Genomic DNA, 22,938 nt, shown 5'->3' with positions numbered 1-22,938 from the left:
ATCAAGAAGTAGTCCAGTGAGCAACTTACAATTATATCAAGTCCCATTTACACTTCAGCTGTTTAGAATGAAACACTTTAAAAAAACTAACAAACACCCAGGAGCAGGCTCAGTGGATTGAGAGCCGGTCCTGGAGATGGGAGGTCCTGGGTTCAAATTTGACCTTACACATTTCCTAGCTGTGTGACCCTGGGTCAATCACTTAAGCCCAATTGCCTAGCCTTTTCTGCTCTTTTGCCTTGGAGTTGATACTTAGTATTGATTCTAAGACAGAAAGTAGGGGTTTAAAAAACGCAACACGCGAACAAAATTTAAAATGATTAAACATATATGCATTAAAATGTGCATAGTCCTTTTTACAAATAAAGCCAGAATACCCTGTTTGTATCTATGTTCCCTATGTTTCTGAAGTCTCTTTCATTCCCCTCCCCCCAGATTTTGCCACTAGGGTTATTGTTATTTACATAGCCATAAACATTGTGTACATTGTCATTCTCTTCTTGGTTTCTTTGAGCCATGGTGCTTTATAGAAATCCATTTGTATTTCTGAGTATCCTTCCTATTTTATAAATCCTTAAGGGGCACTTATCCCCCCTTTTCAGCTTGTACCACAATTTGGCCAGCCTTTCTCTGATTTTCTTTATTTGTTTTTTTTTAATATATATATAAGTAAAGCTATTGGGCCAGAGTTTTTGAACCAGAGATCATCTAATCTCATTTTACAGGTGAGGAAAGTGAGGGAGGCCTAGAAAAGGAGTAGATTTGTTCAGTGTTGCCCAGCTAGTTTGTAACAGAGCTGGGATTAGAATGTAGGTCTCCTTAATCCTTGTCTGGTATTTGTTCTAGTACACATTCCAGCAGGGCAAAAGAGAGGGTATGAGAAAGGTTCCACTTATGTATTTTGAAATTTATGAGAACTTATTCCTTCATTGTGGGTTTCTGATCTTACACAGTTGAAAATAGAATAGGATAAAACAAAACAAAATGAAATGAAACAGAATAAAATAAGGCCAAATGGTCCCTGAATACCCATCCTAGCCTGTCCTGGAATACTTGGGAGTTCCAGATCTGGCATCTTGCCAGTCACTGGCAGAGAAGAAAGATGTATTTATATTTAATATAATGTACAAGTGTATCTTTAGGACAATGTACAAATATATGCTTATATTTAATTTTAATGTATTTGTAAGTATACACAGCAGTTAGAGCCACTTCCTAGGTGGTTATGAGAAAGGACCTTGAATCCTTTGGAGGGTGCAGTATGCCTCTCACTATTAAAGAAAGACAAGAGATTACCCATCTTCAGAACAGTTAGGCCCTTCTAGGATTAGGCTTTAAATCAGTGATACTCCAAGAGCTGGGAGGATGTTGGACCCATGTGCAAACAGTATTTATCTCTATTTTGTCCTAATCTTGAGAAGGAAATCATTGTATCCTCAGCACCTTGTATAAAGTGCAGAAATCATAGCTTTAAACCTCTTCCCCAGGGGGCAGCTGGGTACCTCAGTGGATTGAGAGTCAGACCTAGAGAAGGGGAGGTCCTAGATTCAAATCTGGCCTCCAACACTTCTCAGCTGTGTGACCCTGGACAAGTCACTTGACCCCATTACCTAGCCCTTACCACTCTTCTGCCTTAGAGCCAATACACAGTATTGACTCCAAGACGCAAGGTAGGGGTTTAAAAAAATTTTTTTTAAATAAATAAATAAACCTCTTCCCCATACCCCACTCTATCCCAAATTGCCTGTGACCCTATACAGTATTGGTAGTCCTCTACGATGTACCATTTCCATTGTTATTTAATGTTTAGATACTTACCATTTAGAGAGTCTGGGAGAGTCATGCAATTTGGGATAGAGTGGGGTATGAGGAAGAGGGCAGAGTCCCTGGATTTGAACCTTAGAAACACAGAATCTTGAAACTGGAAGGAGTCTTAGGGACCATCGAGTCTAGTCCCTTCATTTTAGAGGTGAATAAACTAAGACTTAGAGAAGTTAAAATGAATTGATCAAGATCACATGAGAGCGACTTATATGTCTAATAGGTATCCTATTCCCTGACTTCTCAGTACGTGGGGGACAAGAGGAAGAGAATTTGGAGTTTAAAATGAAAATAAAGGATTTTTTAGAAAGTTTACATGTTAGTAGCAGAGCTAACACTCTTTCTAGTACAGAGTACAGTGAAAAAATGCACTGTCTCAACATAGAAGTTATAGTTGTTTGGCAGTCATTTCAGTTGTACCTAACTCTTGGTGACTCTATTTGGGGTTTTCCTAGCAAAGATACTGGAGTAGTTTTTCATTTCTTTCTCCACTTCATTTTATAGATGAGGTAACTGAAGCAAATGGGATTAAGTGACTTGCCCAGGGTCACACAGCTAGTAAGTGTCTGAGGCCACATTTGAACTCAGGAAGGTGAATCTTCCTGACTCCAGGCCTGGCATTCTCCATTGAGCCACTTGGTTTCAAATCCTAATAATGACTCTACGCTCTGTGACCTTGGACATGAAACTTCATTCATCTGAGTCTCAATTTCCCCATTTATAAAACGAAGGGCTTGAATATGATGGTCTTAGAGGTTCCTTCTAGCCCTGATCTGTGACCCTATAATCATCCAGCTCCCATGGTTTGTTCTCTTGCCATCCATGCCACTGATTCCCTGGTTGGAATGCAGAAATACTCTTCTCCATGCTTCAGGTAATTGTCTGCTTAATGGAGAGGAGAGCTCTGACATTGCTCCTCAGGGATGGAGGTGACATCATCAATATATCCTGGACTCTTGGGTCTTCAGCAAAGATGGCGGAGCCCAGGAAATGTCAGGTTGAGAATAATTCTGTGCCCTGTGTCCATTGTTCAGAACCCTCTTCACCTCTTGTCATCCCCTCCCAATTACACAGAACTAAGAGTTAAGAGATCTAGATGTAGCTCTGTCGCTAGTGAATTATGAAATCAAGTCAAATGAGAACTAGAATTAGTGTTACTAGACTTGGGTTCAAATCCCATCTCTACCATTTTCTGTTTTTTAAACCTTTACCTTCTGTCTTAGTAACAATTCTTTTTTTTTTTTAATAAACCCTTTCCTTCCATCTCAGAATCAATACTAATTAAGTATTGGTCCAAGGCTGATCAGTAAGGACCAGGCAATGAGGGTCAAATAGCTTGTCCAGGACCACACAGCCACAAAGTATCTGAGATCACTTTTGACCTCTCATTTCTTGGCCTGGCTCTCTAACCACGTAGCCACCTTGCTGCCCCCTTTAGTATCATTTCTAAGACAAAAGAGTAGAAAGGCCAGGCAATCAGGATTAAGTGACTTGCCCAGGGTCATATAGCTAGGAAGTGCCTGAGGCCATATTTGAACCAAAGTCCTGATGATTCCTGGCCTAGCATTCTATGCTATGCTACCTAGCCATCCCAGCCTCTCCACTCCTTTCTGCCTGTGTGACCTTGTAACAAATTCCTTAGCCTCTCTGAATCTCTCTCTCCCCTTCTCTAAAATGAGGGAATCATATCAGATGTCCTGCCAGGCCATTTTGTGGGATCACAAAACCAATTGTATGGCTCAAAGGGATCCGCAAAGAGCTGGCATTGTGAAAGGGATGGATTTGAAATTGAGAATGAGGACAGAGGTAATTATACCAGCCTTATCTCAGTGATGGAATTATTCAATTTGAAATATTAAAACAAAAAAACAAAGAAACTAGACATTGTAGGGTTGAATTGCTTCATATACATTCCTCTTTCTTTTCTCCTTTGTAGAGAAAGATGCTCATGCTTATTCATATTCATAATATTCATTATCACAAAAAGGAAAAAAATTGAAAATACCCCTTGCCCTGGCTACTTCCCAGGGGTATTATAAAGACAGACAAAATGATATATGTGGGAACACTGTGAGAAAGTTAAAAGTCCCTTATGAATGGAAGGTATTATTAATAGTAGTATCTTTACCATCTTGCCACCAAGGTACCCAGGATCAGTCTCAGTGCTCTAGGTGTTTCTCAGACTTCTGAGTCATGGCTGCAGACCTCAGGGAAGGTTTGGAGGATGTCTGAGACCTAGAGTTTGAGGTTTCCTTCTCAAAATTAACTAAGCCCATTCACTACCCTCAGACTTACTTATGCTTTTGCTCCTCTCCCTCATTATCTTTTGCTCTTTCCCATGTCATCATAGCATACCTCAATGGGAAAAGCATTCTCAAATCAAAGGAGCTGGATTCAGATCCCACCTCTAATGCTTCTTATGTGAAAGTCTGGATAAGTCACTTCTCATCTCTTGGATTTTATTTCCTCATCCATTAAATGAAGGAAGGGGACTAGCTACCCTCTGGTGTCTCTTCCATCTCTAGAGCCATGATCCTGCCAGTGGCTCAGCTAACCCAGTTCTTTCACTCTCTGGCTTCTTTGTTTACCCTTACTCTGCCAGGGTTGATCTTGCCACATTTTCTCTCTCTCTCTGTCTCTGTCTCTGTCTGCTGTCTGTCTGTCTCTCAGACTGCACATGGTGACATTTGGGGGGGTCTGCCTAACCCTGGGTATATACTTTTTCATGAGCCTTAATCATTGCCAATAAGAATTTATCAAGTGTTTCTGTTACTATAAGTGGGTAGGTTGAGGGGGAGGTGTGTGCTAATATAGCATATAATAGTTTCTTCCTTACAATTTTATGTTAGAGGTAGAGGTAGGCTTGGAAAATTGTTATATTTTCTGTCTGAGCATTTATACCTCAGAAATCAGCAAACACTGCAAATCAGATCTTGACATTGATTTGTTGACTGTCTAGGCATAAGAAAGTGATAAAGAAAATGTTAATAATGCAGATTAAACTTAAAAGGATGTCTTCTGTATACTTTTTGTTTTTTTGGAGAGCCAGATATTAAACACAACCAGTACACCATTGGTTAGAGCTTAAATTGTGGATTGAAAAAAAGTGCAACAAAGATAAGAGAATGTTTGCAGTCTGGTTAGAACAGTTTGAGAGATGAAAAGGACCTGTTTTGAGAGAAGGCTGAAGATGTAAGATATGTAAGCCTGAAGGGAAGGGAGGGATGAAGGCACAAGGGGTAGAAATCACAGAAGAGATCATTTTGGGAAAAGAGCAGGAAGTCCAGGATAGAGCCTCAGGGACTCCCATCACGGGGGAAGTAGGAGGAGATGGAAGATGGATCTTGAAGAAGTTACCTAGGAAACAAAAGGAAAATGGAAATGAAGCCAATATTCAGAACCGAGGAGTTTTAAGAGGAACAGGGTGGTAGACAATATTGACCTATCTGTATGCCTATTCATGGTTCCTCTTTTCCCTCCCTCAGCATGAAAGAAGGGAGGATTCCCCAAGGCTCTGTCCTTGTCTCTGTGTCTGTGATTTCTCTTTACATTCTCACCCTTTACATGGACCATTTCCAAATTTTGTAGCTCTAGATCCTACCTCTCTTTTGAACTCCTGACAGTGGAGTGGTGGGGTGTAGAAGAAATAGCCCTTGACTGAGAGTGAGAGAGCCTTGATTCCATTCCTGGTTCTGTTTTTTATTATCTGGGGTGACCTTTGATAGGTTACACAACAGCTCTGTGCCTCAGTTTCCTTGTTTGTAAAATAAAGGGGTTGAACTAGATAGCTTTCAGTGCTAGACATCTCTCCTAGAACTAAATCTACAATGCTCTGATTTCTAATTTTCACTTAAGTTTCTAGGTGGCTCAGTGGCTAGAGTGCTGTGCCTGGAGTCAAGGAGACCAAGTGCACATCTTGTCTCAGATATTTACCGTATGGTCCTGAGCAAGACACTTAAGTGCTGTTCGCCTCAGTTTCCTCATCTGTAAGATGGGGATAATTATAGCTCCTACCCCCAGAGTTATACTAAGGATCAAATGAGATAAGAATTATAAAGCAATTCTTGGGGGTTTGATTTTAAAAGAATATTCACTTACAAAAATGAATAATATGGAAATATATGTTTTGTGTGATAATACATGTATAATTCAGTGGAATTGCTTGTCAACCCTGGGAGTGGGGAGGGAAGAGAGGAGGGAGAAAACATGAATCCTATACCTTTGGAAATTTGTGTGGAAACTTTTTATTAAAATAAAATAAAGATAAAACATTCTTAAAAAGAATTATAAAGCACAGTACCTGGCTCACAGTAAGCACTATAAAAACATTAGGTATCGTTAATATTACTACTACTATCATTATTGTTGTTGCTTGCAATTTTATGTTTCAGGTGAAATCCTCATCTCATTTTCCCATTTCTATTGGTGATATCGGTTTTCCCCTTGTCATCCATTTTTAAAATGACTGAGTCATCTTGGATTCCTCCATCTTCCTCCATGTACAAATTAATCACTAGGTTCCTGTTGTTTCTTCTTAACGTTTCTTAACTTATTTCTATTCACATCCTTTGTGTTATTCAGTCATTTCAGTAATGTCTGACTCTTTGATATCCTATTTGGGGTTTTCTTGGCAAAGATATTGATTGGAGTGATTTGTCATATCCTTCTCCAGCTCATTTTATAGATGAGGAAACTGAGGCAAACAAGGTCATACAGGAAATACCCTGTAAGGCTAGATTTAAACTCAGGTTTGTTTGTTTTTTTAACTCCAGACCCAGCCCTCTGTGCACTGAGGTGCTACCTAGCTGCCATCTAACAGCCTCTTCCTACCTGGACTTCCAACCTCCAGCTTTGGCTCCCTCCAGTCTATCCATCCTACACAAAGGCTTCAGACTGGTCTTTCCAAAGTGCTGTTTTCATCCTGCCTCACCCCTGTTCAAAACCCTTCATATTCAGGTGAATTCTACTGAATTAGTAAAGGCAGCTTCTAAGCCCAGTAGATGGAATACTAAGCTTGAAGTCAGGAAGAATCTAGCTACAGATACTTCCTACCTGCGTGACCCTAGATAAGTCACTTAACCTCTGCTTGTCTCAGTTTACTCAACTGTAAAATAGGAATAATAAAGCAGGAAAGTAATAATAATACCTCTAAGGGTTGTTGTAAGAATCAAATGAGATAATATTTACAAAGTGCTTAATACAGTGCCTGGCACATAGTAGGCACTATATAGTGCCTTTAGATAAATTTATATAAATGATCAACCTCTTTCTCTAGTTATTATATATTAATTCAAGTTAATAAATATGTATTAAGCACTTCTTATGGGCAAACATTGCCAGGCCTGGAGTCAGGAAGATTCATCTGGCCTCAGACAGTTATTATCTATGTGACCTTGGGCAAGTCACTTAACCCAATTTGCCTCTATTTCCTTATTTGTCAAATGAACTGGAGAAGAAAATAGCAAACCATTCCAGTATCTTTGCCAAGAACACCCCAAATAGGCTCACAAAGAGTCAGACAAGGCTGAAAAATGACTGAACAAATTGTGGACAGAAACACTGTTCTATGTGCTAAAGGTAATACAAAGATTTAAGTGGAGGGATTTGGTCATTCATTTGTGAGGGCAGCTAGAGAGTTCCATGGATGGAACTCCAGGTCTGGAGATGGGAGGTCTCAATTCAAATCTGGCCTCAGACTTCCTAGCTATGTGGCTCTGGGCAAGTCACTTAACCCTCATTGCCTAGCCCTTACCACTCTCCTGATTTGGAACCAATACTTACTATGGATTCTAATATAAAAAGTAGGGGTTTTAATTAGGTGAATTAAAGAACTATTTATTATCTTATTTCTATTTCTATATTTAATAATAAAATAAATTTAAAAATAAAAAATGTATATAGTATATGTTATACTATATAATTAAATAAATTTTAAGCGGTTAATTTAAAAAGTAATATGTTAATAACCTTAAAGAGAGTGTGAATAACACATCCTTCAAATTAAAAGGTTACATTGAGCTTTTCCAAGTAGAAGGAGGACGCTTTGCCTAGTTTGTGCAAAGGACCACTTTGGTGCTGTGATGAAACCTATGGATCCCTTCTCAGAATAACTTTTAATTCATAACAAAAGGAAATGTTAAATTTCAGTTAAAGGTTAATGCAAATAAATATATAATTTTTCCCCTTCTAAATTCCCCCAACCCCTCCTTCCCTGAAACCTATTGCTGGACCCCTTTGGGGGTCTCTGAAAGGCTATCACTAGACTAGAGATAACTAGGGTGTAGAGGAAGGAGCACTGACTTTGGATTTGAGAGATCTGATTCCTTTTTTTGAATATGAGCTCCTCCACTTACTACCTTGCTCAGCTTAGATAAGTCACTTTCCCTCTGGCCTCTGTTTTCTCTTCTTCAAAATAAGGGGGTTTGGTTTCAATGGTCTAGAGGGCCTTTCCAACTCTGGATAATAATGAAAAGGGAACAATAATCCACAGTGTACTTGAATGATGGACTTAATTCTATCTGTTACAACCAGGGGAAAAAGATTAGAAGTCATTATGCATGATATTGTTCCCTGAAGACATTGGTCCATTGTGTTGGATTAGTTTAAAGGGGAAAAAAAATCTGAATGTTTTGGAAACTAAAATAGATGAAGATTTTCCTCTCCTTTATAGGAACCTAGGAATTCTGAATTCTGAGCGCAGCTCTCCTTGCACAAACCCTCCCCTTCAAAGACAAAATAAAAACCAACTAAAACAATTCAGGGAAGGGGCTATAACCTTTTCTTCTGTTAGAGATCCTTTTGGCAGTCTAGTGAATTTTTTTTAACATTATTTTATTTGGTCATTTCTAAACATTATTCACTGGAAACAAAGATCATTTTCTTTTCCTCCCCCCCCCCCCCCACCTTCCCTCTCCCATAGCCGACTACTTCTACTGGTTCTACTGGTTATCACATGTGTTCCTGTTTCTAACCCATTTCCCTGTTGTTGGTATTTGCATTCGAGTGTTCATTTAGAGTCTCTCCTCAGTCCTATCACCTCCACCCCTGTAGTCAGGCAGTTGCTTTTCCTCGTTGTTTTTTACTCCCACAGTTTATCCTAGTGAATGTTTTTAAATAATTGAAGGAAATATTAAATTTTGGTTAGAGATCGGTAAAAATAAACATGTAGTTTTCCTTCAGTTGAGTTTATGAACCCCTGATCTGGGGGGCTCAGTCAATCAATAAGCATTTATTAGAGAATCTACCAGAGAAGTACTATGATGCAGTGGCTCACATCCTGCCTTAGGCACTTCTTAGCTGTATCCACTGCATGGCCTAGTAGTTTGTATATACCTATATAAAGGGCAGGCAGCTAGGAAGCACAATGGTTCCAGCACAGACCTGGAGTCAGAAAGACTCTGGAATCAGGAGTTCAAATCCAGATTCAGACACTTGCTAGCTATGCAACTTTGGGCAAGTCACTTAGTCCTGTTTGCCTCAGTTTCCTCATCTGTAAAATGAGCTGGAGAAGGAAATGGCAAACCACTCCAGTATCTCTGCCAAGAATATCCCAAATGGGGTTACAAAGAGTCAGGCACATGTGAAACGACTGAACAACCACAAAATAAAGGGGTGCTTTCCACCCTCCCGCATCCATTTAACAAGATGTTCTATGCCCTGATACCTTTCTCATGTTAGAACACCTCTGAAATATAAAATCAGTCAACAGACACAATATGTAAATACGATTGCCTATACCTGGAGGGATAAGCTTCTTTGATTGGACCAAGAAACAGGGCTAATCCTACAAGTGACCCACACCTTTGGGAATTTTAAGTAGCAGAAGAATTTTAGTAGTTCCTGAATCCAAGGGTTCCAGCCTAGCAGTGGAAGGCTTCATTTTTGGAGTTGAAGGTACTTTGAGCCAAGCATCAGAGTGTAGAAGCAGACTTGAGAATCCAGCCATTTTCTGCTAAGCCAGACAGTAAAGAGATTTGCAAAATATGTAAAAAATTCACTCTTCTCACTATTTTTTTCAATTTAAATTAATTTATTTAGTCAATTTAGAACATTATTCCTTGGTTACAATAATCACATTATTTCCCTCCCTTCCCTCCTCCCACCCTTCCCATAGCATACACGCAATTCCATTGGATTTTACATGTATCCTTGATCAGAACCTATTTCCATATTGTTGGTGTGTTTGCACTAGGGTGATCATTTAGAGTCTATATTCCCAATCATATCCCTTCAATCCATGTAATCAAGCAGTTGTTTTTCTTCTGTGTTTCTACTCCCACTCACTAATTTTTTTTTTGTTTGTTTTGGAAAAGATAGCTTGTTTTTTAAACCCTTGCCTTCCACCTTAGACTGCATACTATGTATTGGTTCCAGGGCAAAAGAGCTGTAAGGGATAGGCAATGGGGGTCAAGTGTTTGAGGACACATTTGAACCCAGGACCTCCCATCTTTAGGCCTGGCTCTCAATCCACTAAGCCCCCAAGAGTTATCTTTTACAAAAATGTTATTTATGTTCACGTAATGGGTTTGTTTGCTTTTTATTTTCTAAAACTTTACCTTCTCTCTTAGAATCAATACTGAGTATTGGTTCCAAAGCAGAAGAGTGGTAAAGGCTAGGCAATAGGAGTTAAATGTCTTGGCCAGGGTCATACATCAAGGCAGTGTCTGAGGTCAAATTTGAACTCAGGACCTCCCATCTCTAGGCCTGACTCTCAATCCACTGAGCTACCTACTTGCCCCCTAATGGATTTATAACGAATATTTTATGTGAATTAACAAATATTTAAAATTATATCCATTTAATCTTGAATATGGTTAAATATCAATACACATAATCCACATAAAAATCCTGTCGAGTTGTCAGTAGTTTTTAGGAGCGAAGAGGGTTCTCAGACCAAAAAGTCAGGGAACACCTGACCAACTATCTGCCTTGATAGATGATGAAGCTGAGGCCCAGAAGGGTTCTGTGACTTGCCCAAGGTCACCTAGATATCCTGTCATGGAGCTTGGATTTGAACTCATGTTCTCTGACTCTACAAAAGCTCCTCGGGCAGTTGTGGCAAATGTCCTCAATATACTTTATTCTGTTTTTCCTATTAGCTCCTCTGCCTCTCTCCCCAGTCCAAGGCAGCACCCTTCATAAATCCTCCTAATTAAGGAGATAAACAAGCTCCTTCTCTTTGGTTCTTCTCATTGCCAGAGCCATTTCAGACAGCATGGCATCCCCAGCCTTGTTCTCCCAAGCCTCCCTCTCTTCCCCGCTCCAGCTTTCCTAGAAGGCTCTGGCAATCTTCAGTTTGTTACTTCCCTAAGAGTTTACCCAGCCCAGCCCAGCCCAGCCTAGCTGATCCAGGCTCCAGTCACACCCGCATTTCCTAGGGAGGGACCTGCTCTAGGCGGCAGTCTGCTAAGCACCCAGGATAGACAGAGAACAAGGAAAAGGTCCCCACGGGGCCCTGCGAGGGCTTCTCTTCTGCTGCTGGAGTCCTCCCCATTCCTTCCTCCCAGTGGTGTCTCCTGCACTCCAGAGCCTTTCTTTTTCCCCTCCTGGAGTCTCTTCCCAGGACCCCCCTTGCTTATTGAACATTCAGCTCTGGCAACTTCCCGTGCACAGACATATTTATCTGCATAGTCATAAGAACAATGAACAAGATATAAAATGACAAATAGGAAAAGTCATTGAGGTGAGGCCGATTTCCAAATGCCCCACACCTGTGCCTACTGACCTCCTTGGCTTCCTCGGAGCCCCAACTAAAGTGCCTCCTTTTACTGGTTTTTCCAGAAAAGATTTGTTGTGGTTTTTGTTTTTTTTTTTTAAACCCTCACCTTCCACCTTTGAATCAATACTGTGTATTGGTTCCAAGGCAGAAGAGCACAAAGGGTTAGGCAATGGGGGTCAAGTGACTTGTTTAGGGCCTTAATTTCCCCATCTGTCAGATGGGCATAGCACGGGTAACCCACCTCCCAGGATTATTATGAGATTAAGGGAGATTATCTGTTCAGTATTTTGGAAACCCTAAAGAACTACATAAAATGTTCTGTTTTGAGGATACTGAAGCCCAGAAAGAGGAAGGGACTCACCCAAGGCCTTATGGCAGCTGGGCCTGATTGCCCTTTCATCTAACAGAATAATCCCTTTTTAATTCTTCAGGTGACTCACTCGGGGCAATAAGTGCATTATCATATTGCTCAGTTATTTCCTGGCTCTTCCAATAATAGATTAATTGGTGATGATAATGCACTTATTGTACTCTGAGGACAGGGGCCGAAGGGATCTGGAAGATGGCCACGAAGAGGCCGGCCTCTGGTCCGGGCAGCCAGGCCTGTTCCTGGAGCCGGGAGAGCTTTGGAGCGGCAGAACTGGGGTAGAAAATCACAGAGCAGAGGAGGAAATAGTCCTTCTTGGCACTTCCATTGCCCCTGGTTTGGGAGAAGAGAGTCTCTCTCCGCGGACGGGCTAGGACAGGGCAGGGGCTCTGGGCCAGAGCATGCCAGGAGCCTCCTGGATCGGTTCCAATCCATGTAATTAGGCTCTGATTTCCAGCAGAATCCCAATCCCGGAGATTCACTGGATGGATCTATTCACCCAGAGAATCGATTTTCACCCACTGTTGTCCATTTTGTTCTCTCTCTCTGGGCTGGGGCAGGGAGGGGGGAAGGTCTATTTTTTATCCTATTTGAACTCAGTAAAGCAGCATGAGTTGCCCAGGAAGGCGTCGCTGCTTTCTTCTGCTCCAGATCCCAGTGTGCAGCTTCTCCCCCTTTCCAGCCAGAGGGGCCTGGGAAGGATGTGCTTGGCTAATAGGTCTCCCCGGGAGCTCTTCTCTCCTGAGATACTGAGCTCATCGGTGCCCTTCTGCAGCGGGAAAGGATGATGCAAAAGCCCCACCTGTGATCTCATCCCGGCCCCTCCGCCCTCACCCCTTCCAGTGTTGGCTTTAGGTGGCCGAGGGGAGGGGGGCCGGCGGGGGTCCTTTATTTAGAGCTTGAAAAATCCTTTCATTGAGTGCCATAAGTCAAGATGTTAAGGGGGGGGAAATGATGGCAGTTACAGGGAATTGTTTCAAGACAAGAAACAAAGGACGTGGACAGACCATTCTGTGGATGAGGAAATGAGTGTTCCCCCAGGACTGGCCCTAAGAGCAACACTGGGAAAATGGCTTATTCTTTCTAGGATTTCCTTTCCTGATCTGTAGAGGGGGTTGGACTAGAGGATGACCAAGACTACTGGAGGACTTAAAATTTGATGTGATTATCATTCCCTTTAGAAACAGCACAGATGCCTCAACATTTAGAAATAGTGGGAAAGCATCGTGGTACAAGGAAAGGTAGGTGGCTAGACCTGAGGTCAAATGTGGCCTCAGTCACTTCCTAGCTGCATGACCCTGGGCAAGTCACTTAACTCTGTTTGCCTCAGTTTCCTCAACTGTAAAATGAACTGGAGAAGGAAATAGCAAAGCACTCCAGCAGCCTTGCCAAGAAGCTCCCAAAATGGGGTCACAAAGACATGATTAAAAAGACTGAACAACAATAAATGGGATAGAGTGGAAAGAGCACTGGTCTGGGAGTCAAGAAAACTGAGGTCAAGCTCTGCCACTAACCTTGGGCAAGTCGTTTATCTCCCTGGGTCTCAGTTTCCTCATCTGTAAAATGAGCAAGTTGGACTAGATCATCCCTGGGGTGCCTTCCAGCTCTAACCTTCTGTGATCTTTCTGGCTCTGGCACTGGGGAGCCACAAATGAAAGGAGAGAATGAAGCCTGAGGCAAGAAGAGAAGACTTCTAAATGATTATCCACTCCTCCATTGGCAGGAAGAGAGGAGAATGATTTCTTCCCATTTTGATTTGGGGGAAATTGAGTTGGGGTGAGATAGTCTTCCGGGAGTTTAGAGCATGCCAAAACTGGGACTTGAGCCCAGATCACCTGCCTTTCCGTCTCATGCTCTCTTCACCCAGGACTCTATTTCTTCACTAGTGAGAGACATTTTTGTCTCGTGGAATAGAGAGCGATCCCTGCTGTACTTTTAACCTGAGCCTTTAGAGAGAAGGCTAAATCTGATCCTGACATATTCCCCAGGGCCCAAATTCATTGTTTTTCTCTGTGTCTCTTTCTTTCTTGTCCTTCTTACCTCCTGAACCCCAAGACTCCAGAAAAGCAATGGAGGGAGAAATAATCATAATTGACATTTATTTGGTACTTTAAAATTTGCAAATCACCTTGCATATGTTATCTCTTTTGTTCCTCCTAACCCACTGTGAAGAAGGTAGTGCTAGCCTCATTTTGTTGTTGTTTTCAGCTGTCTAATTCTCCATGACCCCGTTTAGGGCTTTCTTGGCAAAGATAGTGACATGGTTTGCCATTTCCTTTTCCAGTTCATTTTATAGATGAGGAAACTGAGGCGAACAGGATTAAGTGACTTGCATAGAGTCGCAAAGCTAGTGTCTGAGGTTGGATTTGAACTGGAGAAGATGAGTCTTCCTGACCTTAAGTCTAGCACTCTATCCACTGTGCCACTCAGCTGCCATAGCCCCATTTTATAAATGGGGAAATGCAATCTTTTTTTCTTCCTATGAGTTTTTAATTGTGTGATGCGTTCCTTCCTTCACAGCAAGAGGAATATGAAATATGTATTGCATGACAATACTAGTATGGCCTATATCAGGCTATTTACTGCCCCAGGGAGGGGAAGGGAGCAGAGAAACTCTGAATTGAAAAATGTCAGATAACAATGGCCAAAAATTAGGGGAAACTAAATATAAGAAAGGTTCAGCAACCTACCCATGGCCACAAAGCCAGGACCAGCATTCTAAGCTCTGACCTGTGAGGATGATGTGAGTAGCTGGTATTCCAAAAAGGAGGAATCAAGACTTGGAATGAGATAGACTTTATAAGACTTTCAGTTTAGCAACTAGTTTTTATTGTTTTGTTTTGTTTTGAATAAGTTCAGATTGTCAAACTACCATGTTTTCCTTTTTTTTTTTAAACTCTTACCTTTTGCCTTAGAATCAATATTGTGTATTGGTTTGTTTGTTTGTTTTACCCCTTATCTTCCATCTTAGAGTCAATACTGTGTATTGGTTCCAAAGCAGAAGAGTGTTACAGCTAGGCAATAAGGGTTAAGTGACTTGCCCAGGGTCACACAGCTAGGAAGTGTCTGAGGCCAGATTTGAACCTAGAACTTCCTGTTTGGGTATTGGTTCTAAGGCAGAAGACCAGTAAAGTCGAGGCAATGGGGATTAGGTGATTTGACACTTCATCTTGGAAGTATCAGAGCCAAATCTGAATCCAGGACCTCCCATCTTTAGGTCTGGCTCCACTGAGCTACCTCACTGCCTCCTCTATACTTTCCTTTCCATCAAATCCTGGGGTAGGAACTTAAGGACATTCAAGCTGAAAAACAAACCCCTAGACTCTTGGTCTCTGTATTCTATTAGTTATTATAAAATCAGACTTTTAGGGTTGAAAAAAAGTCTTACAGATCTGCCCACTTTTGCTTTATAGATAAGGGAAACTGAGGCATGGGGGGATTAAGTTCCATATAACCCTTTTCACTCCAGACCCTAGAGTTGAATGTAGACCTTTCTGACTTCTGATCCAAGTAATCATGGGTCCTAAGTCTAGGGTTAGAAGGGACTTTGGAGGCCATCTAATCCAACTCTCTCATTTTACAGATGAAATTAAAGCAAGGTTGAGTGAATAAGGTCATATAAGTACTAAGTATCTAAATTAGGATTTTGAGAGACTCTCTTTATGTGTTCTTACCAAATTTTGCTTTCTTGGTTCAGACTGCTCTCTGGGTCAGCCTTCTAACTTGTATCGCTCCAGGAGCCAACCTGAGAGCCATCCAGTAGCCACACTTTGTCTGCTTTAGATGGAGAAGGGGATAGTTTCCAGGATCTCACTTCCTTGAACTGGTCTGATGAGGTACTTTCATTTGCAGGAGCCCCAATGCCAAGTGCTGTTGCTATTTTCCAAATTACTTTTCTATCTGACACTTACTTCCATCTTCTTCCAGTGGCTCCTAAGAGTCCATTTTTACTGCTTTGTAAAAGTCTGGGAGAGTGGATTGTCTATGTAGTCTAGACCAGCATTTCTTGGCTTTGAGGTTCCTGTTCCTTGTAAGACTGAGGGAACTCTCTTTTTCCTTATTATTGTTTGGTAGTGCCCGACTCTCTATGACTATTCCTATGGACCACACCATTCATGGCATTTTCTTGGCAAAGTTGCTAGAGTTGTTTGCCATTTCCTTCTCTAGTGGTCTAAGGCAAAGAGTGGTTAAGTGACTTGTCCAGAGTCGCACAGCTAGTAAGTGTTTGAGGCTGGGTTTGAACTCAGATCCTCCTAACCCTAGACCAGTGCTCTATCCACTGAGTCACCTAGCTGCTGCCTCCTCCTCTTCCTAGAATCCCTCTAATCATTTCATTGTTTGTTTATTTTTGCCTGACAAATTAATTCATTGTCAGAGAACTTTCCATTCGGAAACTTTCTGTACTGTGAAGGTCAGACTCTCATCTGCTCAGAATTAGAGAACTGCCAATTGCCTCTAGGATAAAATATAAACCCTTTCCTTTGGCATTTAAAGCCATCCACTGTCTGGCCCCTTTCATTACAACCCACTTCAGCCAAACTGTCTTCTGGACGTTCACTTCCCACACCACACGCCATGGAGCATTTTCATGCCTTTGCATTGGCTGATCTTCATGCCTCAAAGGCACAGCCTTCTCTCCTCAGCCTCTAAGAATCCTTTCTTTTCTTGAAATTTCATTCCAGTACCATCTTGTCCATGCAGCCTTTCTTGACTCCTTCCCCTTTTCCCTCCCACCAAACGCTGTTAATATCTTCCTTCCTCAAAATTCTTCGTTTTAGCTGCATTTTGTAGATACTTGTATAGGCACACATTATCTCCCATAATAGAATGTAAGATCCTTCAGATAGAATGTAAGATTCAGTGCCCAAGGGCACTGAAATAAAAAGTTAAATGTTCATAGTCAAGCAGGTAATAGGAATCTGAGGGAGAATTCAACTTGCGTATATTTGACTCCAATCCACATTATCTACCATGCCATACTACGCATGCACTTCTCTCTGTCTGTTTCTCTGTCCCTTTTTTCTCCCTCCCTCCCTCCCTCCCTCCCTCCCTCCCTCCCTCTCTCTCTCTCTCTCTCTCTCTCTCTCTCTCCCTCTCCCTCCCTCTCTCTCTCTCTCTCTCTCTCTCTCTCTCTCTCTCTCTCTCTCTCTCTCTCTCTCTCTCTCTCTCTCTCTCTCTCTCTCTCTCCCCCTCTCCATCTCTGCTTATCTCTATCTTTGTCTCTGTTTCACTGTCTCTCTCCCTCCCTCCTACTTGTCTTTTCACTTCTCTACTCATCTCTTTCATTTTCTCTCTTCTTCCTTCCTTTTTGGATCTTTGTCCCTTTGATCCCCTATCTCTGTTTCTCTACCCCTTCTTTTTCTCACCCTTTCTTCTTTCTCTCTACCTCCTTTCCTTCACCCTCTCTCCTTTCCTTCCTTTTTCCCTTTATTTGCTCCCTTTACCCTTCTTCCTCTCTTCCTCCCCCTGCCATATTATCTCTTTTCTCTCTCTCCCGAAATCCGTGTTATTTGTACAGAATTAATTTCACTCTTGAGAAGATGGGGTTCCTCTTTCAATTCAACACCATTGATGAATGTGTTGATTTTTACCGAATCCTTTGGTTGCTGGCATAGTTGATTAGACAAACTAATGAGAATGCTAATCCCCTGTAGCTAGAACTCCAAGGTGCGAATCAATCTCAGATTCTGTAAAAATCCTAAATTTAGGGTTTTCATCTTTACCTACTAGAGCTTCTAATTCTGAAGGTTTGAAATTGATGTTTTGAACAGTAGACAGGCATGTTAGGAATATTGATGATTCGTCCAAAGATGCCATCATGTCCAAAGTATAATCCTAGCTACCCTGGCACATTTTTTGCTTCAGGAGAAGTTGTTGGTCTCATGACTCTGGGCTCTGGCTAAGCTGGGAAATTATTTCAGTGACTACATAATTATCTGACAAGCAGAAGGTCAAGAGTGGATTCTAGCTTCTACATGTTTTGTTATGGCTGCACCAGGAGTGACCTCACCACTGAGCTCCTATCTCATAGTTATCTCTTGCCCTCTTGAGGGACAGATGTACAAAGGGACAAAGCTTCACAATTTCTTTCTCCCTAGGTCCAGCAGCTCCCTGTTAGCTTTTTTTTCTTCTTCTTTTTTTAAATAAACCTTTACCTTCCATCTTGGAATCAATGCTGTGTATTGGTTCCAAGGCAGAAGAATGGTAAAGGCTAGGCAATCTGGTTCAGTGACTTGCCCACGGTCACACAGCTGGAAAGTGCCTGAGGTCATATTTGAACCTAGGACCTCCTGTCTCTAGGCCTGGCTCTCCCAGCCACCCAGCTGCCCCCATTTGCTTCTTAATCATGCTAGAGTCCTTTAGAACCAAGTCATATCCACAGCCTCCTCCCACCTGTCCTCTCTTGCTAGTAGACAAAGGGAGCATTGACTTAAAAAAAATGAAGGCAGTGGATATCTTTTTCCAGGCAACTAAGGACTTAAGATTTCTAGCTCCCACTCTGAACAATACTCTCCTCTTACTCCCACTCCCACCCCCAAGCCGGAGGCAAAGCCAGAACAGATGGCCTGTTGACCACCATCTTCCCTTTCAACTGCATATTCTGGGTTCTAAGGATATAAACCTTTGAAGAGGGGGAGGAAGTCAAGTTATTTGCACATATTAGTGATTAACAATGGGAAATAGTTTGGTGCAAGGGAAGGAGGACATAGGAAGCGTTTTACTGGGTCATTCTGATCTTTCACCCAGCCCAGTACTCTGTCTGATGGTGGCACAAAGGGACAGTCTGTAGAAGGGATTAAATACTATCCATGATGTGTCCCTGGCCAAAGAATTAGTCACTTAGTGACCAACCTACTGGAATCGAACCTCTTTGTCTTTAGCTAGGCTGATCCCCATTTAGGATATCTCCAGGATTATACTCATGATATCATTTTAGATGATTAGATTTGTACTTTGTCCTTTTCCCTGGCATCCCATACTTCCTTACTAACTTGAGGGTGAATTTCTTTAAACATTTATTTTATTTACTGAATACATTTACAGTAGTAAATTTTACCCATTTTACACAAACTCAATAAATACAAATCCAGGAATGTGTGATCGGCAATTGAAAAAAATAAAGGCAGAAAAATGTGTCAAATAAGAATTTTTCATGGTGTGCTTGATCCTCGCCATTTTCCTAGCAGTTCACCCAATCATGCTCCTTCTTACTCTGCCAAGCATTAGTATGAGTCATTACATTATTCCATGCCAAGTCATATTTGCATCAGAGCAGCACTTCTCTTTGTTTCATTAATGCTAGTTAGTTATTATTAATAATGACCCCAAAGTACAAGAACAGAGATGCTGGTAGCTCTGATAAGCTTAAGAAAAGTTGTAAAATGTCGAGGTATGTTCATATACTGAATACTTATTAAGTAATGAGGTTCACTATTATGCACATTTTTCTTCCCCTTTTTCTTTAAATCCTTACTTTCTGTTTTAGGATCTAAGAGCTATTAGACAGAGGGACAAGGGCTAGGCCAACAGAGTTAAGTGACTTGCCTAGGATCACACAGTTAGGAAGTGACTGAGGTCAAATTTGAACCCAGGTCCTCCCATCTCTAAGCCTGACTCTTAATCCACTGAGCCACCCAGCTGCCCTCTAGATTTTCAACTTATATGAAGGTCCTTGGAACTTATTGGTCGTGCAAAACAAGATCCTACTGTATATTATGACCAAACCCAGTGCTACCTCTTGGCTAACAAGCCCCATAAATTTACGACCAGCCAGGGAGAGAAGCATCTCTTTTTCTTTGACCTATTACTCCTTTAAAACTTCGGGGGGGGGGGGCAGCTGGGTAACTTATATTTCAATACTTCTTATCTACAGAGAAATTGGATCTGGTTAATCTTATTTGGTAAATTTCTTTGAAAAGAGGAACTAAGTATGTGGGTCAACTAGTAGAATAACTCATTTAGATTTCTAGAAAATCCCTGGCATAGCTCTACACCAAAAATGATCTTAAATTTTTTAATTATAACATGGTTGGGTCAGGAATGAGAGGATATTCTGTCATGAATTAAGAAATATTTCTCAGGGGCAGCTGGGTAGCTCAGTGGATTAAGAGCCAGGTCTAGAGACAGGAGGTCCTGGTTTCAAATCTGGCCTCAGACACTTCCCAGCTGGGTGACCCTAGGCAAGTCACTTAACCCCCATTGCCTATCCCTTACCACTCTTCTGCCTTGGAGTCAAGTCAATACTGTGTATTGGCTCCAAGACGGAAGGTAAAGGTTTAAAAAGAAAAAGAAATATATTTCTCTGTAGATCATTCTCTGAATCCAAACATAAAACTTTGTTTACCCCTATTGGATTTCATCTTATTCAGTTCAGCCCAGTGCTTTAGCCTGACAAGAAGCCCTTCCTGATCTCACCCTCCCAGATTATCCATATCAGTCAATAAGTACTAAGCATCTACTATGTGCCAGACACTGTGCTAAGTGCTGGCCGCACAAGTACAAAGAATGAATCCACCCCTACTCGTGATGAGCCCATGTTCTGATGGGTAACAAGCATAGCAAGAACATAGAGAACACAGAATCAGGGTAGAGTTAATAGACATATACAGATATAATACAGAAGATGATCTGGGAGGGAGGTTACTAGCAAGTGATGAGAACAGGAAGGGCTTCATTCAGAAGGTGATGCCCATGTTGCATCTTAAAAGAAGAGATAGTCTCTTCTAGGTGGAGATAAGCACTAGACTGCACTCTTAGCAGGCAGGATGGCCAATGGGAAAGCAAGGAACAAGAGATGGACACGAGGGAAATGAGTGAGGAACAGATAGAAAGCCAACTTGGCTGTCCTAAGAGTGCTAGAGGTGGCCAGTGAGGCTGGGGCCATATTGTATAGGCTTTAAAAGTGATATAGGGGAGTTTCTATTTTATTTCAGAAGCAATAGGAAACTACCAAAGCTGGCCAAACAGGAGAACCACTTGGTCAGATCTTCACTTAAGAAAAAAAAATAGATGGGCAACAGTGTGTAGGACGGATGGGGTGGTGAGAGACTTTTGAGGCTGGGAGACCAACTAGAAAGTTGTTGCTATTGTTGTTTTATAATAATCTAAGCAAGAAGTGATCTGTGTCTGAACTAAGGCTATACGAGTGGGGAGAAGGTGTCAGATATAAGACATGTTATAAAGGTAGAAACAGTAAGCGTTAACAACTGATTAGTTATGTGGGGTGAGATAGAGAAAAGGAGGAATGGTGGATAATGCTGGGATTTATGAATTGTGTCATGCTTTTGATAACAATAGAAATGTTTAAAAGAGGGGAGAATTTAGGGGAAAGATAATGATCCAGTTTCATATATGGAAAAATTAATTTTATCTCTAGTAATGAAAATATTATATTTTATGAGGTTTATTAAAGATTATTAGAAATCAAGGAATAAAGAAGAAGAAAAAAACATGTGCCCATGGCTGATTAGCCCACGCTTAGCTTCCTTACTACATCATTGCAAGGGAATAGAAGAGCAAGAGCAAGGCGTTACTGCCAATTAAATACCAATTGTGATCTCAACAACCTGGGGACTTGTGAAATTATAGGGAATTCTGGGAAACACCAAGGACTTCTGGGAATTGAAGTCTCCATTTATACATATATATGGAATTGAAGATGTCTCTGGTAGATACAGTTTGAAATGTCCAGTATGCAATTAGTCAGTGGTTCTCAACCTTTCTAATGCCATGACCCTGCAATACAGTTCCTCATGTTGCAGTGACCCCAAACCAAAAAATTATTTTGGTGGCTACTTCAAAACTGTAATTTTGCTACAATTATGATTCAGAATGTAAATACCTGATATGCATTATGTCTTCTCATTGCTACAAATTGAGAGGTTCAGAACCGCTGTAATTAGTGATGTAGGCCTGAAGTTGGGGGAGAGAATGGGGCTGGATATGGAGATGCTGGTGTCCCCTAAACAGAGATGATAGTTAAAACTATGGGTGCTGATGCCGTTACCAAGAGGGTGAATATAAAGGGAGAAGAGGACCTAGAACAGAACCTTGGGAAAACCCACAATATGGATGATGAACTAGTGAAATAGATTGTCGAGGAGTGGTCATACAGGTTGGAAGCAAACAAGGAGAAGTGTTATGAAAACCCAGGGAGAAGAGAGAATATAGGAAGACAGCATGTTCAGCAGTACCAAATATAGCAGAGAGGTTGAGAAAGCTTGGTACTAAGAAAAGATCATTAGAGTTGGCAAGTAAGAGATCATTGCTACCTATGGAGAGCATGGGTGCAGATGAGTGATGCTCAAAAGACAGAAGGAGAATGGAGCTCAGTGAGAGGAGAGGAAAATAGAAGTGACAATTATAAACAACATTTTTTGTTGTTAAATGGAGGAGAGATGTAGGATGCAGAAGTTGGAGGGAATGGTAAGGTCTAGTGAAATATTGTTTAATGATGGAGAGATTTGGGCATGTTTGAAGGCAGTAGCAAAGGGAAAAATGAGCAAAATTAATGAGTGAGAGGGTAAAGACTTGGAAAGGGTGGTGTCCAAGAATGCACTCCACTGGAGAATTAAAAGAGGAAGAGATCAGATGCATATGCAGAGAGGTTGGTATTGGCATGGAGAAGGCTCATAAGCAGAGAGAACTATTGAGAAATCTGCAATCTCACCAGCCAGGAGCTATATTTTTAAATATGATTTTAATTTTTTACTTTATGTAAACTATATGCACATATAATTTATTATAATAAATAATGATAAATTTTAGTATAACTTTATATAATTTTATTTTTATTTATTTTTTATTTTTTATTTTTTATGTTCATATTATCATTTTTGTTTATCGAGGTCTGTTTCTTCTTAATGATGTTTTTTCCTTCAAGTAAACAGAGCAGGCATAAATATCTATAATAAATTTGTTTTACAAAAATCATTGTCTAAAAATATGAGGATACAAGAAAAGATGTTTGCAGTCAAGTGCCTGGTGGTCAGTAGCCAGTATGATTCAGAAGGGGGATGGGAGGAAACAAGGG

The 22,938-nt window shown here is 41.1% G+C and overlaps 1 protein-coding gene and 1 long non-coding RNA gene across 3 annotated transcripts in view; one reads left to right on the top strand and one right to left on the bottom strand.

Annotated features, from left to right (window-relative positions):
- Positions 1–22,938, top strand: part of KIF3C (kinesin family member 3C) — a 64,252-nt gene that overhangs the window by 5,746 nt on the left and 35,568 nt on the right. The window lies entirely within an intron of this gene.
- Positions 3,838–22,938, bottom strand: part of LOC107650650 (uncharacterized) — a 52,201-nt gene continuing 33,100 nt past the window's right edge. For both annotated transcript variants that reach the window (XR_008915459.1, XR_001626330.2), the window contains exon 4: positions 3,838–5,178. This is a non-coding gene — a long non-coding RNA (uncharacterized LOC107650650). The remainder of the gene's footprint in view (positions 5,179–22,938) is intronic.

The sequence above is a fragment of the Monodelphis domestica genome, chromosome 1, assembly GCF_027887165.1.
Source record: "Monodelphis domestica isolate mMonDom1 chromosome 1, mMonDom1.pri, whole genome shotgun sequence".
In the NCBI taxonomy this organism is placed as follows: domain Eukaryota; kingdom Metazoa; phylum Chordata; class Mammalia; order Didelphimorphia; family Didelphidae; genus Monodelphis; species Monodelphis domestica.
This window is presented reverse-complemented; position numbering and strand designations above follow the sequence as displayed.